Below are 15,322 nucleotides of genomic sequence, written 5' to 3'. Positions count from 1 at the left end.
TCTCTAAGAAAACTTTCAAGGATGTTTGAAGGAATAAAATGCCAATTGTACCAAGAGTAGAAGTCAGGTCTGTGAATTCTCGTTAAATTCTTCCTATGAATTTGATTCTATAGAATAATTCTGAAAAGCAAACCTTATCATATCCAGGAAAACCACTGTATATATTTAAAACCTCTTAAGTTTCTATTACTTATGCTGTATATTGTATTAAGCCCATTTAAAGCATACACGCTGGCTTCCTTAAGCCAGTGTTTTTACAAGTTCATGACCATGATAAAATATATTGCTTTTCAGAATAAATACCCTTTATGCCTATCATAACTGTGTTCTACCAATTAAATTATAGCAACATTCATAGGAGAAAGTGTCTTAGCAATAGGCTGTGTGTAATGCCTGCAGTGACATCTACTGGTAAAGACACACACCTAGTTCTTCAAAACAGTAGACTCCCAGATTCATGTCTTCATTCTCCAGACATGAATTCACCACCAACCACAATTCCTCTCAGTTGACTTGTTTTTAGCAGCTTTTTTCATAATAATTTACATGAAAATGACATTTTACAAAATAAAATTTACATTTTATTTGAGGGGACTAGGATTCTCCATGCAGTCTTTTGTCTTGGGAGAGCATGATAAAGAAATGCCTTCCTGCTGGTAACAGGTTGCCACAAATCATCTTACTTATGCCCATGCAAAAGCAGAAGCCTTCCTCTTAGCCAAGATGCCCTTGAGAGATGGTGGTTCTGACAAGTTGAGAAGAAAATGAAGGGAAAAGAATTGTTTTTGCAGAAAAAATGCAGAGGTGTGGGTTGGTCAGTGCTTCTATAATCTCTGAGAGCCTTTGACACATTTCACTTCAGCTATGCAGACTTTCTGCAGGGTTCTTGATGCAAACTTCATTGATTTATCCCTAGACTGTACCTTCCGTCTGATCATGTTTGAAGGCAATATGCATTAATTGTGTCCCTCTCACGTGTCTCCCTCTTAAACTAATTGTGCACTGCTCTTCCTCACTCTTCTATATAAAATCAAGTTATTAAAAATTCTGAGGAAGCTGGGCCTGATGGTGCTTGTCTTTAATCCCAGAACTTAGAAGGCAGAGGCAGGCAGATCTCTTGAGTTCCAAGACAGTCAAGGCTACACAGAGAAACCTTGTATTGAAGCAACAACAACAAAAATTCCTGAGGGGCTAATATGATGTTTCATCAGGTATGGATGATTGCCACCAGGACTGATGACTTGAGATTAATTCCTGGGACCCATTTGATGGAAGGGGAAGATTGACTCCTGTAGGCTATCCTTTGACCTCCATGTGAGCTCTATGGTATGTGAGCTTATGGCTACACACACACACACACACACACACACACACACACACACACACACACACACAATAAATAAAGAAGAAATACTAAATAAATAAAAATGAGAAATTCTTAAGAAGGGAAATGGAGAGATGATTTGCTTGGTAAAGTGATTACAGAAAAAGCATAAGTACCTGAGTTCCAATTTCCAAAATCTAAAATTGATAGTCAAGGCCCTTATCTATAACCAGTGCTGCTGGGCCAGCCAGTTCAGGCTTCAATGAGAGACAATGTCACAACGAAGTAAGACAGATGATGTTCCTGATAAATACACCCAGTTTCCCTTTGGCCTCCACGTGGGTGTGTGTGTGTATCCCTCACCAAACACCACATGGAATAGAACTCTAAGATACCTCCCGTACCTTCCCATTGCCAGCACATTTCCTGCTTTTGAATTCTCATTCTGCATTGGTGTATATTACTCCAGTAAAAATTGTTTATGTCCTCCCCTGCTCTCTCTCTCTCTAATAATTAGGTGTCATCCAGTAAAGGCTGAAAGCATGCTAAGTGGAATGCAATTGCTTGATTTCTCATACTGGCCCCTCAAGGTATGTGCTGTCATCTCTACTTCTCAAGGAAAGAAGAGGACATTCAGAGAAGCCAGAATCCCTGTTCAAAGTAGTAGAGTTTAACAAAGATTCTAAATCTTATTTTTGTACTTACTTTCAAACATCTTGTTTCTATCTGATGTATAACTGTTATCTCCAAGTTCTTCCCACCCAACTTCCATCTCCAGTGACAGCTGGAACATTCCACCCCCACAAGCCATTCCTCTTCTTTAGTAATGTCATCTTCCTAGAAGGCTGGTGCTTTCTGTCCAAGACAGATCAAATGTATACTTTTGCCTAAAAGTTAAGGTTTCTGTCAGACAAGGGACCTAAGGTAATTGTGCAGAAAGTATCACGTGAGCATTTCTGGATACCATATATGCTGTGGCCACTTTTCTATACCGAGTGTGTCTCTGTGGACCTCCAATACTAGTGTATCTTATAGCAAACTGCCCAAATCTGCAAAAATATATAATACTAAAAGGGAGCTGTTCCTTAAGCAATGGCTTCTTAAATTGTGCCCCACATACCCATAAATTAATGTGAGGGTTGCAATAAAAAGGGCAATAGTAGAGGGTTCCTGAACACAAAACAACCAAAAGTTAGTTCAAAGTCAGGCCCAGAGAGAATCCAAGATGTTTCTGGAAGCACTAACCTGTGTTGCAGCTCTGGACATCACTGCAACTTTGTTTTGAACATACAACATGAATACTTTGCACCATATAAGCCACATATTGTTTTATGTTTAATTAAATATATATGAATATATATCTATGCCTGTATACTTGTACTACTTGGGGTGACAATGTTCCCCCAAGAGTCATTGACTGTTTAGCAAGAGCCCCAGTACTAGGTATGATAAATGTCCTTTCAAGTTATTGATCAGGGACAGCCAAAAGACTCTCAAAACAATATAAGCTATTGCTGTTGCTTTTGCTTGCTTCCAAGAACTTGCTAATATTGTATATGCTGAAGATAAATGTTGGACACAGGACTTGAAGAAATTGAGCTGGAAATGAGCTGGAAAAAATCCTTCTAGATGATTCACTGTCATAGTACCAAAACAAGCCATGCAAGCTGCCAAGGGAGAAAAATAGTCAATAGTCCAACTCAGCTATGAAGCCTGTGAACAACAATGACATTAATGGCAAGATATTCTGAAAGGTGCAATAGTTGCCCTTATATCTGGATGTAACCAACATCTGTCTAATTGGACTTGAGGACTTTTCAATAGAAGAGGATTCATACTAGGTATTGTTAACCTAGACAACTATCCCTGGTTAATGATGTCATGGACCTTAGAGGAGAATTTACTATTGCCATTTTCCTAAAGCAGTATAATTTACAACTGTATTCTAGATGTATATCCTTATACCCATGGATAAATGTAACACTCACTCCTCATCAAAGAACTCTTTTTTGAGCAGATAGAAGCTACTATAGAAATCCACATCTGGTTAAAATGCAGATAATAACTGTCGGTGAGGTTCCTATCCTCATCTGATATATCTGCAAAACAACCCCTGAACCCAGTCCTCTGGGAAGAGGAAGATGGAGTACACAGATTGGGCAAGCAAGAAGACCAGCATAGCCCATCTACTGTGACATAGTCTCTTCTGTATATAGCAAAGAACCTTCAACCAGGAAATTGTAGCATTATGATTGCCTAAGCAAGGCCTACAAAATGACACCACCACTTGGCATGACAGTGTGGATGGATTAAATTATCACAAGGCTTTACCCCTAGAATGAAGAGATTCAGGCAGTGGTAGTTGCTGAGAAAGGGAGAGTCAGTTTTCTCCAGGAACAAGAACTCTGATAAGTTATTAATTCCCAAGAAGTGAACCCTAAATACAACACACAAACAACACTAAATGAACTCAACAGTGTGTGTGTGTGTGTGTGTGTGTGTGTGTGTGTGTGTAAAACAATAATAATTAAAGAATAGGAGGCCATGAATTGAGGAGTGAGGGAGGATAGACATAAAAGAAGTTGTAGGGAAGAAAAAAATGAAATTATCAACAATTAAAATAGATTAAAAAAGAAGTATTAAAGAAATTTCAAAATTATTGAAGTCTAAAGTGTCATAAAAATCTAATATATAAAACTAGTTAAAGAAAATAAACAAATCTTTTTAAAAAGATTATTCAATGAATTTTGGTGAGGTTGACATAATCTGTGATTTGTGAAATGACCCCAAACAGACTTAAACCAATTTCTTCTACATACACATGGGAAGTAGTGTTCTCAGCTTGATAATGGTAAACTCAAAACTTTGAAAAATCTCCTGGTGGTGGTGGCACACACCTTTAACCCCAGTACTCAGGAGGCAGTAGCAGGGATCTCTGAGTTCAGGGTTAGCCCAGTTTATAGAGTTCCAGGACAGCCAGAGCTACACAGAGAAACCCTGTCTTGAAACAAACAAATAAACACACACACACACACACACACCAAAAAAAAAAAAAAAAAAAAAAAAAAAAAGATTATGGAAGATGCTCTATGTTCTGTTCTATTCACATATCCAAACAGGATTTAATTCTATACATTAAAAAATAACCAAGCATAACTATTTCACTAGTATTCATATTTTCTTTAATCTTTAATAAATGAAAGAATTATATATATAACAAAGAATTGTTTTAAAAAGAAATTTCTTATCTGGAGTGTGGCAGTGCATGCCTTTAATCCCAGAACTTGGGAGGCAGAGGCAGGCATATCTCTGAGTTCCAGGCCAGCCTGGTCTACAGAGTGAGTTCCAGGACAGCTGGGGCTACGCAGAGAAACCCTATAAAAGCCAAACCAAACAAAGAAGGAACAAAATTTCCTTATGATATACTATCAGTGAATGTTTAACTTGTACGTATCAATTTTAAAAGTCTTGGGCAAAAGGGGGTCTGGAATGGAAAGAGTTTAAGAAACCCTGATTTAGTGCACAGTCACATATGAGGAAAGCCTGCTGTGTAGGGGGAATTCTTCAGATGTAACAAGTGCACCATTCTTCTTCTGGATGTTGACAGTAAGGGAAATTGTACATGTGTGGAACCCATGGCACATGAGAAGTCTGCAATTCCTGCACAAATTTAAATTCCATGAATCTAAAGCTGCTCTAAAAAAAAGTGTATTAATTTTTATACTTTATTAAATAATGGATGGCAGGTCCATTGTTTTAAAATCTCTGGGGCCAGGCATTTGGACTTGTAGCTGTTTCTTTTACCAGGTGACTCTCATGTGCAGCCCAGGTTCAAAACTGCTGTGCTGATATCTCCTATGTACCTGCAGTGCTCTGGTTCTCAGTCTGCGCCAGCTAGAAAGGGCCACTTCAGGCTTTGCTCTTTGTGCAAGCATCCTGGGGCCATCTCTATTGTTACTCTTCAGCTTCAGCCTTCCTTGTTACAATGATCATTGTTATACCATACATGACAATATAATGCATTCATATCTTACAGAGACCACATATGTATCTAACACAGAAAACCACTACCAACCTCATTCCTGAGTCTTTGTCCCAGAACCCCCAACATCTGACTTTAGTTCTGTATCTTCTAGGAGACTAGAATTGCTAACAGCTCCATTGTGGCCTTGATTTGGCCCTCACATCCCAGAGCTCATGCCTTTTTGTCTTCTTCCATCAAGAAGTCTCTAACATGTTTGCTGAGGTCATGAGGTTACCCAGGGTTAGTCTCCTTGCCGTGGACAGCATTGGTCTGCTACTTCTTCCACTGTTAGTCTGGCTCATGTTATACCCATTCACAAAAAAGTTGCAGGCCTCTTACATCCAAGGCATCATGGGATCTCTAAACTCATTCTCTATACCTTAACAGACAATTCCTTGGCTTGCATGAGCATGTGCATCACAGTTGACATCAGATGGCAAGCTCTTAGAGGGCAGGAGTTATGCCTTATTCATCTCTGCCACCTAAATAGTGCTTGACAAGCCTCAGTAGATGGAAAATGTAACCCCCACCTGTAGATGAATTTCTAAATGGTCTTATTAAATAAAAAACATGGAGTCAAATATAGGGGTGAAAGCCTTAGAGAGATCAGCAAAATAGGGAAAGCCACCAGCCAACCTTACCTCACCAACTCTGCAGCTTCCAAATGCGAGTTACTTCCTGTCTACCTATGCTTATATGCCTCACTGTTCTGCCATCTAATTTGCTCTCTGTCCATCTACATCACTTCTTCTTCCTACACAGCTCTGTCACTTTCTGTCTGTACAGACCTCCAGACCTCCATGGTTAACTAGTGTTGGAATTAAGGTGTGTTGTCACCACACTGGCTCTGTTTCCAGTATGGCCTTGAACACTCAGAGATCCTGCCTGCTAAGTGATAGAATTAAGGGGATTTGTTTACTTATAATGGCTGGCCTTTTCCCTCTGAACTCCAGGCATCCTTTATTTAGTAAAGTACAAATAAAATATCACCATATTTCAGCACAAATAAAACACCACCTCACTCATCTACCTTCCTGAGGTCCTGAAGTGTGTCTCGAGCTTTAATGCTATTTATTGTTCATATTAAAATATGTACCTGGTATATTTTTCACATTAGTGACTAAAAGAGTTTTTGTTCATTTATTTGAGCACTTCTCTGAGAGACTCTTGATCAAAGTTTAGACTGTGAGACAGTGATATAAAGCAGCATCATTTGGGAGGGGGCATCTGCTCCTCATTCTAAGCAACCACAAGGATCACCAGAGAGCTATGAGATGCCATCTTATTAGATATTTCATTTGTGGACAATGGTAAGTTGCCTCCCAATAGGAAGTTCTTTTCTTAAGGAGAAAACTCAGAACCTGCTACAAAGCCTCTGCTGTAACACAGTGTCTGAGCTACATCCTGTGAATTTTATTATTATGTATTTATTAAAGTAAGAATATTGTAACAGGCACAGAGAACATAATGATGATAATCATCATCCTCATTACTATAGATATTTTCTTTACTTTTCCATTAAAAAATGAGGATTTACCTTACAATTCAAATATGAAACTTTGCATCAATCTACACTGTATTAGACAGTTTTGCAATCAGCTAGATCAGCCAATAGTCTTGGAATCTAGCCTTGTTTTCCCAAGAATACATTATTTAGAACTGATCTGGCTGCCATAGCTCAGAAACTTGATTATGTCAGGAAAATGTTACTAATGCAACTTGTATTTATTTATTGTCTACATCAATCAAGTTGTGTCCCAATGTCCCTGGTCTCAGTAATTTGCAGGAACACTCTAGATCTATGAGACTTTTCTATGACTCACCTGAGCAGTAGAGAGCTCTATGGTCAGCTCCACTTGTTATAGCACAGCCAGGCTTCTGGTCAAACACTGGAATATTTAATTGTCTGATATTGTTTTGATGGCCTCTAAGTAGAAGATTAATATTTTGGAATAGGAATGCTAGAGCTAGACAGGCCAGATGTTTGGCTCAGCGTGTTTGGGCTGTGATTGTTTAAATACAACCTAAAGGAAGGCCTAATGAGTACTTGCTGTGGTGGTGAAAGTTCCCACAATGCCTCCAGGGTTGCCACAGCAGTAGGTTTGCATTTCAGCCTGATGTCAGGACGCTGGTGGAGGCCTATTAATGCTATTTAAAATACGTTTTTTGTGTGTCTAATTTGGTATACATTTAAGTGTGTACATGTACACACATAAATGTTTGTGCTTGTTATTTAAGGTATTCCAAGTAAGGCTTAAAACATTACAACCATCTGATTTGCATTTTTCAACAAGAACCAACATTCATATGTATTTATGGAAACATTTTTGGCATAAGACTTTCTACTAAATTATACTAAAAAGCTTTCTCTATCACCCTGGGGAATCTGGCCATTAGCCTACCTCCTACCCAGATCAGTCTTCTCCACCTGCCCCTGTGCTCCCCCACCCACTGTAGACAGAACTAACAACTCTGGTCTTTCCTTGTTGAGTGGGTATTTGAGGAGAAACAGAAAGTTTGGTAAAACTGGGCATGGTAAGATGGCTGTGATTCCCTTGTTTTCTGAGGAGATTTAAGTATTCACAGACTGACTATCTATCATTTACATAGCTCTATTTTCATTTTCCTAGACAGTGGGCACAAATATATTTCACTCTTATGTTTTAAATTTTAGCTTTTAATAGCACCCCAAAGACTAATTCAATATGATTCTGGCCTAAGGCCGATACAGCCATATCACATCAACACTTCTCATCTATAATCAACCTATCTTTGGAGTCCAAATTGATCAATAACTAGTTCCAAACTAAACTTATGGTTTTAATTATTATTACTTACTCCTACCAGGATAATGACCATAAGACATACTGAAACTGTATCCTTCAGGCAAATGCAAGAGTCAGGTAAACACACTTGTGAGCAACCATGACTTCATTTAGTTCTCAAGATATAAAAGTTGCTCAACTCACAGATGGCAAATCCATAAATTCAAAAAGCTAAAATGGGACTGGGAAATGGAACAGAGGTCAGTTTGTCACACAAATGTCACAACCTGAGTAGAATCGCTGGAATCCATGTGACACTGGACACAGAGGTCTGCAAATCCCAGCATTCCTGCAGAGAGCTGAGAGGCGGAAAAAGGAAAGTCTCCACAAGCTGTGGGGTTAGCTGGCCTGTAATACACAACAACAAACAGTATGCGTCTCTGTCTCAAACTAGGTGGAAGGTGAAGATCAACATCCAAAGTTGTCCTCTGACCTCCACCTGTGCACTGTGCCAGGAATGTACACATTGTGTGCCAGGGGCGGAGTGGGAGTGTCCTGTAAAGTGACTTGTCCAAGATCATATAATTAGAAATTTATGGTAAGATGGATTAGAGGATAAAGGCGACTACCACCACGTCTAATGAGTGATCCAAGTTCAATTCCTAAAGACTCGTGTTGTGGAAGGGGAGAACTAACTCTCTCTGGTTGTTCTCTGACTTCTACATGTATGCTAGTACATATGTGCTCCCTCCAACATATTCATTAAATAAATAAACAAATAATTTGTAAAGACAGTCATAATAAAGAAATCTCATTTCATTCTAAGATACATAACTATACTAGTCCTGGGCAGCTAGCTACATTTCCAGTACCAGGCATGATTTCCCTCCTATTAAACAAGCCTAATGTCTAATTACACAGCTGTTGGTCATCATCAAGTTATGCATGCCACTATTGCACACTGTGGTGGTCATCATACTTCATGGGCTTCACGGCTAAGTAGGACTATTGTTTGTTCCCTGCCTTGGAAGCTTATTTAGCACCTTCCAGTGCTATGAAAGCTAGTTCTCAGGGAGGAGGCTTGCAGGTCAAGTTCAGCTCCTATCTCCATGATACAAGCTAAGCAAGTATCTGTGGAGTAAGCTGTTGAGTCCTTTGGGCTTGTATAAGGAGTTTTAGAGCTAGTGGGTCCTATCGTAGATTTACTTTTAGCCTTTTGAATGTTCTCTACACTGATTTCCAAAGTGACTACACTACCAAAGAGTGAATGAGGATTCCTCTTCCCCACATACCTCCCAGCATTTGTTGTGAATTGTGCTGTTGATATTTGCCATTTGGACAGGAGTGGGATGAAATTTCAAAGCTGGGGATAATGAACATTTTGTGAGCTATTTCTTAGCCACTTTTATTTTTTCTTTTGAGAACTCAACTGTAGCTCTCGCTCCTCACCAAAGAAATTTCTCTTTGAAACAGAAGAAGACCATTACAGAAAATCACAAGAAGTCAAAACACAAAGACCATGTTGTCATGGGCTTGCTAGCCTCCAATACATCTACAACACAACCTGTTTACCTGTGGTTCAGAGATCAACAAAGAACAGGAGGATGGGAAGATTATCAAAGCCAGAGGACCTGGAAAGCTGGTGTGAGATTGTGTCTCATAGAAATGATAAGGAGCTTCATCCATGATACCCCTTAACAATATGGCTGCTTAGACAAGCCCTGAAGAAGGGCACCACCAGAGACTTGCAGACATGGAAGGTAGGGCTCTAGGAATAGACAACAAGAGGCATCTGAGAAGTGCTGAGAGTGGAAAAAAATGGTCTTTCCCCAGGGAAGAGCCCTTTAACTGGCAATCTAATGTCAAGTGGTCAGCCATGAAATCTTATACATACAAGCAACACGAAACTGACTGAGCAGGTTGCATTTATATATTTACATATATGTAACAAATAACAGCTACAGAAAAAGAAAATGTGATTTCAAGAGAAAACTGGAAGGAAGGAAAGGAAAGGGGAAAATGATGTAATTATATTTTATTTTTCAAATTTAATAAATAAAAAGAAACCTAGTTTAAAATGCAAATATGTGTTTATTTCATTTTGTGAATATCATGTTTCTACTTAAATAAATATCTCTAAGTACATTAATATTCTGACTTACTATGAAATCTACTATAGATTAGTAGTTTTTAATCAATAATAGCAAACATAGGACTGGAGTTTTGGCTCAGCAATTGCTATTCTTGCAAAAGACTGAATTTGGTTCCCAGCACCAATATTGAGTGGCTCATAACTGCTTGACACTCCAACTTCAGGGGATCTGATGCCAACTTCTGGCCTCTGTGTATTCCCACCCATATGCCATGCACAGCCTCCCTTACAACACAGACATTCACATAAATTATTTTTTTAATGAACACAGATAGGCATGCATTTTCCCCTTGGTTAAAATCACATTCAATTCTCAAGTAATTCTCACATACCTAAACCTGGGCATAATTAACTATACCAGAGGCCTTTTCTCTGCCCATATTGGCAAGTCTTGGTTGAGAATTGAGAATATCTAAAATTAATATTAAAACCACAATATTTAACATTGGAGAAAATGTGGGAAGTATGGGAAGGGTGTGTGTGTGTGTGTGTGTGTGTGTGTGTGTGTGTGTGTGTGTGTGTACACATAAATGCTCCTACCACTTTAAACTAGCGATGCCTCATCAATAAACAAATTCACCATAACTAGGAATTTTGTTCTAGGTAAATATTCTCAAACATAAAGGACTTATCCAAGTTTATTGGCAGCATTGTTTCATGTATAATAGTAAAATCTGGAAGTTCTGTAAATCTATGGTAGTACACATTTAGTTACAGTTCAGATGAGTAAACAAGTCTACAGAGATCTCAAAATTCCTTTGTTGAATAGAAAACAAATGACAGAATAAAGTGCACATGGATATTGGAAAATAAAGCATGGCTATCTCTGAAGTGATCCCGGGAGTTGCTTTAAGGGAGAGACAGGAAAGGCACCACAAGTGGGATAAAAACACCCCATCTTAGTGATGTTGAATTATGCATAAGCAATCACCGAAAAGGGGGAGATGATTCAGAAGAGCCCCGTGCAAGCATGAGGACCTGAGTTCTGATTGCCAGCAATCATATGAAAAGCTAGGTCTGGCCGTATGCACACCAGTGATTCCAGCACTGGGGAGGAGGGTTGGGTAGCAACAGGAGGATTTGTTGGACAGATAATCGAATGAATCAGTGAGCTACAGGCTCATGGTGAGATCCTGGAACAAGGAAAAAGGTGGCAAGAGCAATAGCGGAAGATGCTGATATCCACGGGCACATGCGCAGGTGAACGCACCTGTAATACAATATGCATGCACACTTCACTCACACGCAGAAGCAGCTAAAGCGAAAATGTCAAAAATATCACCATCACCTGCAAATTCTGCATGTGAGTAAAGGAGAGCTAGACTGTATCCTTTAAAGAGAAGGAAAATACATCTTCATGGGTCTCTTACCATTTTTAATGTTATTTTTCAATATTCTCTGCTACTCTTGATGAACAATTTTAGTTTTACAAGCAGTGAAATTCAGTGACTAAACCTAGAAATAACTATAGAAACCAGGACTAGAGTTTATCAGCTTATTATATATTACATTAACCTTTTGCTAATCTCAGTACAAGAAGGTAAAATCTCCCAATATATACTTTTCAAAGGATTATTTGTGTACCTATGTACAGGTGTGTGGGTGTCTGTAGAGGCCAGAAGAAATCATTGTATCCTCTGGAGGTGGAGTTACAGTCACTTTTGAGTTTCCCAGTGTGGGTGCTGGGAACCAAACTCCAGTCCTCTGAAAGAGCAGAAAACATTTTTAACTTGTAAGCCACCTGTCTAATCTCCCCAATGTATCTTAACACTCTTAAGATCTATTTTTTTGCCAGGTGGTGGTGGTGCACACCTTTAATCCCAGCACTTGGGAAGCAGAGCCAGGCAGATCTCTGTAAGTTCGAGGCTAGCCTGGTCTATAGAGTAAGATCCAAGACAGGCACGAAAACTTCACAGAGAAATCCTGTCTCATTAAAGTACTACATGTATTCAATACCCATGTCTGCTTTATTATTTTCTGTCTTACAGTAAGAAGAGGATTGGGAAAACCTTACAGGAAAGGGGCTAAGGAAGCAGGAACTGAGTCAGCAATGGGGCAAGAGCAAGAAGGACAAAATATAAATGGGTGCCTAGGGAGTAGAACACAGGAGCAAAGAGGTCTGTGAAGCCGTCCATATTCTCAGTCCTAACCTTCACTCAGAATCAAGGTGTCTAGAACACACCAGTGTGGATGACAGTGTTGGAACTGGGAACTGGAAAGTTGGACAGTATGGAAACAGCCTTTGGGTCAAAGTGAACAAAGTACTGGTTGTCATGAAGAAAGTTGCTGCTCATAGCTGGAAGGTCTTCCTATTGAGCTTCCAGATACCTCTACAAAATTTGGAGACACACATGATAAAACAATATTTGAAAGCTCCAAAACCCAGATGCCTTAAAGCTGGACAACCAAACAGCCTTATTTGTAATATTTTATATCGAAGAGAATAAAATGGGAGTCAAGAAAGGTCTTGTGAACATCCACCTCCCTTGAGTGTTCTGCTAGAGATAAAAGTACGCCCACTGAGCTGTGGCTGTGTGCAGCTGAGACACCCCACTACATGGCAACTAGCCATGCAGATGCATTCAATATTGTTTGACATTCTCTCAGTGTACCCTATGGAAGCAATGGCTTCAACAATGAAATCATATTCCCTAACATAAAGTTGATGGGTTCTTTTCTTATTATTGTAATTTTTGTCATAAAATTAAAAATATTTTTGGATGAGTATGAAGAAATCTCACTTTGGCAACTGTAGAGTGAACAACAATGAATCATTTTAACAGATGAGCTAGGGATTTAGTGTTCCTGGACAGCAAGTGTTGTACTGCACGGCTTACAGCAACTCTGGGATGCATGAAGATTTTGCACGCATGTGATATACGTGCCATGGAAAGTTAAGGTTTGAACAAGTCCTGCAAACATTTCACTTGGCTATTGTAAGGAAAAACCAACGGCCAATTAGGTAGGAAACAAAGAGAAAATAACACCTAACTTGAGGAGGCTGTGTCTTAAAACAGGAGAAAGCATTTCACAAGACATAAAGCTAATAAAGCATATATACAACTTCCAAAAGAGTGGAGAAGTAGGAGTTTTAACTTCCTGCTAACTTAAAACGTTGTTGATAAAATAGTTGCCAGTTGAGTTTTCTTTCTTGTCTTCATGAATAAGTTATTTGTTTTAGCTGTTTCCTATCTGTTCTTACATGATTAGTAAATGCAATTCCCCAGGTTTCCTACATCGTTGCTTGGGAATTTTCTTGGTTTGGTTTTCAAAAGACATTAAGAACATTTTCCAAGAACTACTCCAGATTCTAACTCATTGAACTTTCAGCCAAATGAATTTTACTTATCAAGCTTCTTGGTTTATTCTTTTAAGATACTGTATCAAAAGTTGATCAGAGATTTTTTTTTTCAAGAAGAGAAGAAGAAAGAAACACAGATTGAGCTTTAACAGATGTTCAGATATTTTAATTTTTGGAGTCTCCAATTCCCACTTGACTTTAATGAGCTTGTCCAATAGTTCTGGCTTTTAGTGGAGGCTGTGTGTTCTCACGCTTATTCCTTCAGCTCTAAACCACACAAGAATACTGAAAGGCAGAGCACGTAAAGCAAGTGTACTGTGTGGGAACGGAATTCTCACATGCCTGTGGCTTCAGAGTGAGAGAGCATCCTCAGCTGGGGGGTGGGAAAGGAGAAGGGATGACAACAAGAAAACACTTTACTAATAAATGCTGCACCATGGAGTTAAATGACTTGTCTCACTGCAAGCCAGCTCTAAATCTCCTTGGATATTTTTAACTTTCTGATCACAAGAGGAATTTTATTATTGATAGTTGTTTCCTGTCAACTTTTCCATGGAAAACATTAAATTTCATATTTTCAGATTCTGTCCAATTGAATCACATCGAATCAAGTTTACTGTCTTTTGAAAATAAGAGAGCAACCCTTGGAGCCTTGTGCCTGACTCTTCTGTAATGGGCCTAAATGTCAGTATTTGTTTTCTTATGTCAATAGCTCAACAATTATGTTAACACTCTGAAGTTTCTAGTTCTTGGCACTGAATGCATAATCGCTTCATCAGTTAGATTACTCTTACCCACTCCAGACTTTTCTGGATGATGGTGATGGAATTAACTGATGGGAAACAAAAGAAAATCCATGCTAGATACCATATACAGCATAGTACAATAAGGATAAACCTCTGAAATTATAGTTTACTTTAAATTGGTATACCAGATTTTTAGAACTATTAGAAGTACGCAATTAATCTCCTAGGGAAAGTCTACTATGTAGACTTCTAAGCTATTGCTGGGTTCTAACTTCATAGTGATTAAACTAAAATAAGGAACACAATAAAAAGAAGAGAGTATTTATTTTTCAGAATAAAAGAAACCTAAGAGGATGGTTACTAGTTACATCCGATTAAAAACTAAAAACAAAACTGTAGGAAGTATAACAAAAAGACAATTAGGTTAATAAACCTTGGATTATTAAGCAGTGTCAGTTCCAGTGCTCTCTTGTCTGCAATTATTATTTCAAATGGTGTCACATGTCTATCATTCACTTCAAAGAAAGTTCTAAAACTGTAACATGAAGTAGTAAATTTATTAGATTATTCTAGCTTTAAAATGACAGTTCATTGATGAAAAATTACGAAGATGAAATAACAGGTCAGCAATTCAAAATTAAAATCAAGCTATATACATACATATATGTTTAAGGCTAAAATGCAGGTGATAAATTCTAATAACACTTGAATAAATCTCAGAATATCTCAAAGAGAATTAAGAACTACCATGCACAGTGTATCTTAACATCAACTGCCAAAATCATATTAGATGCAAAGAGGCACTCTCAAAAATATGATAAAGATAACAAAGACACCTCTGTGTGTGCCCTTTTCCTTTGGTCGAGACCCTAGTGGGAAACAGGGAAGAGACAAGCTGTATTATGTGTAATGGGGACATTACTTAGGCACAGGTGTGAGCCAGAGAAACTCCAAATGGTCCTGCAGTACACAGACTGCTGAAGACCGCTGAGAGCAGAGATACACTAGCT

This window comes from Onychomys torridus, chromosome 2 (assembly GCF_903995425.1).
Source record: "Onychomys torridus chromosome 2, mOncTor1.1, whole genome shotgun sequence".
Taxonomy (NCBI): Eukaryota; Metazoa; Chordata; class Mammalia; order Rodentia; family Cricetidae; genus Onychomys; species Onychomys torridus.
The sequence above is the reverse complement of the archived record's forward strand: the minus strand, read 5'-3'. Positions refer to the sequence as shown.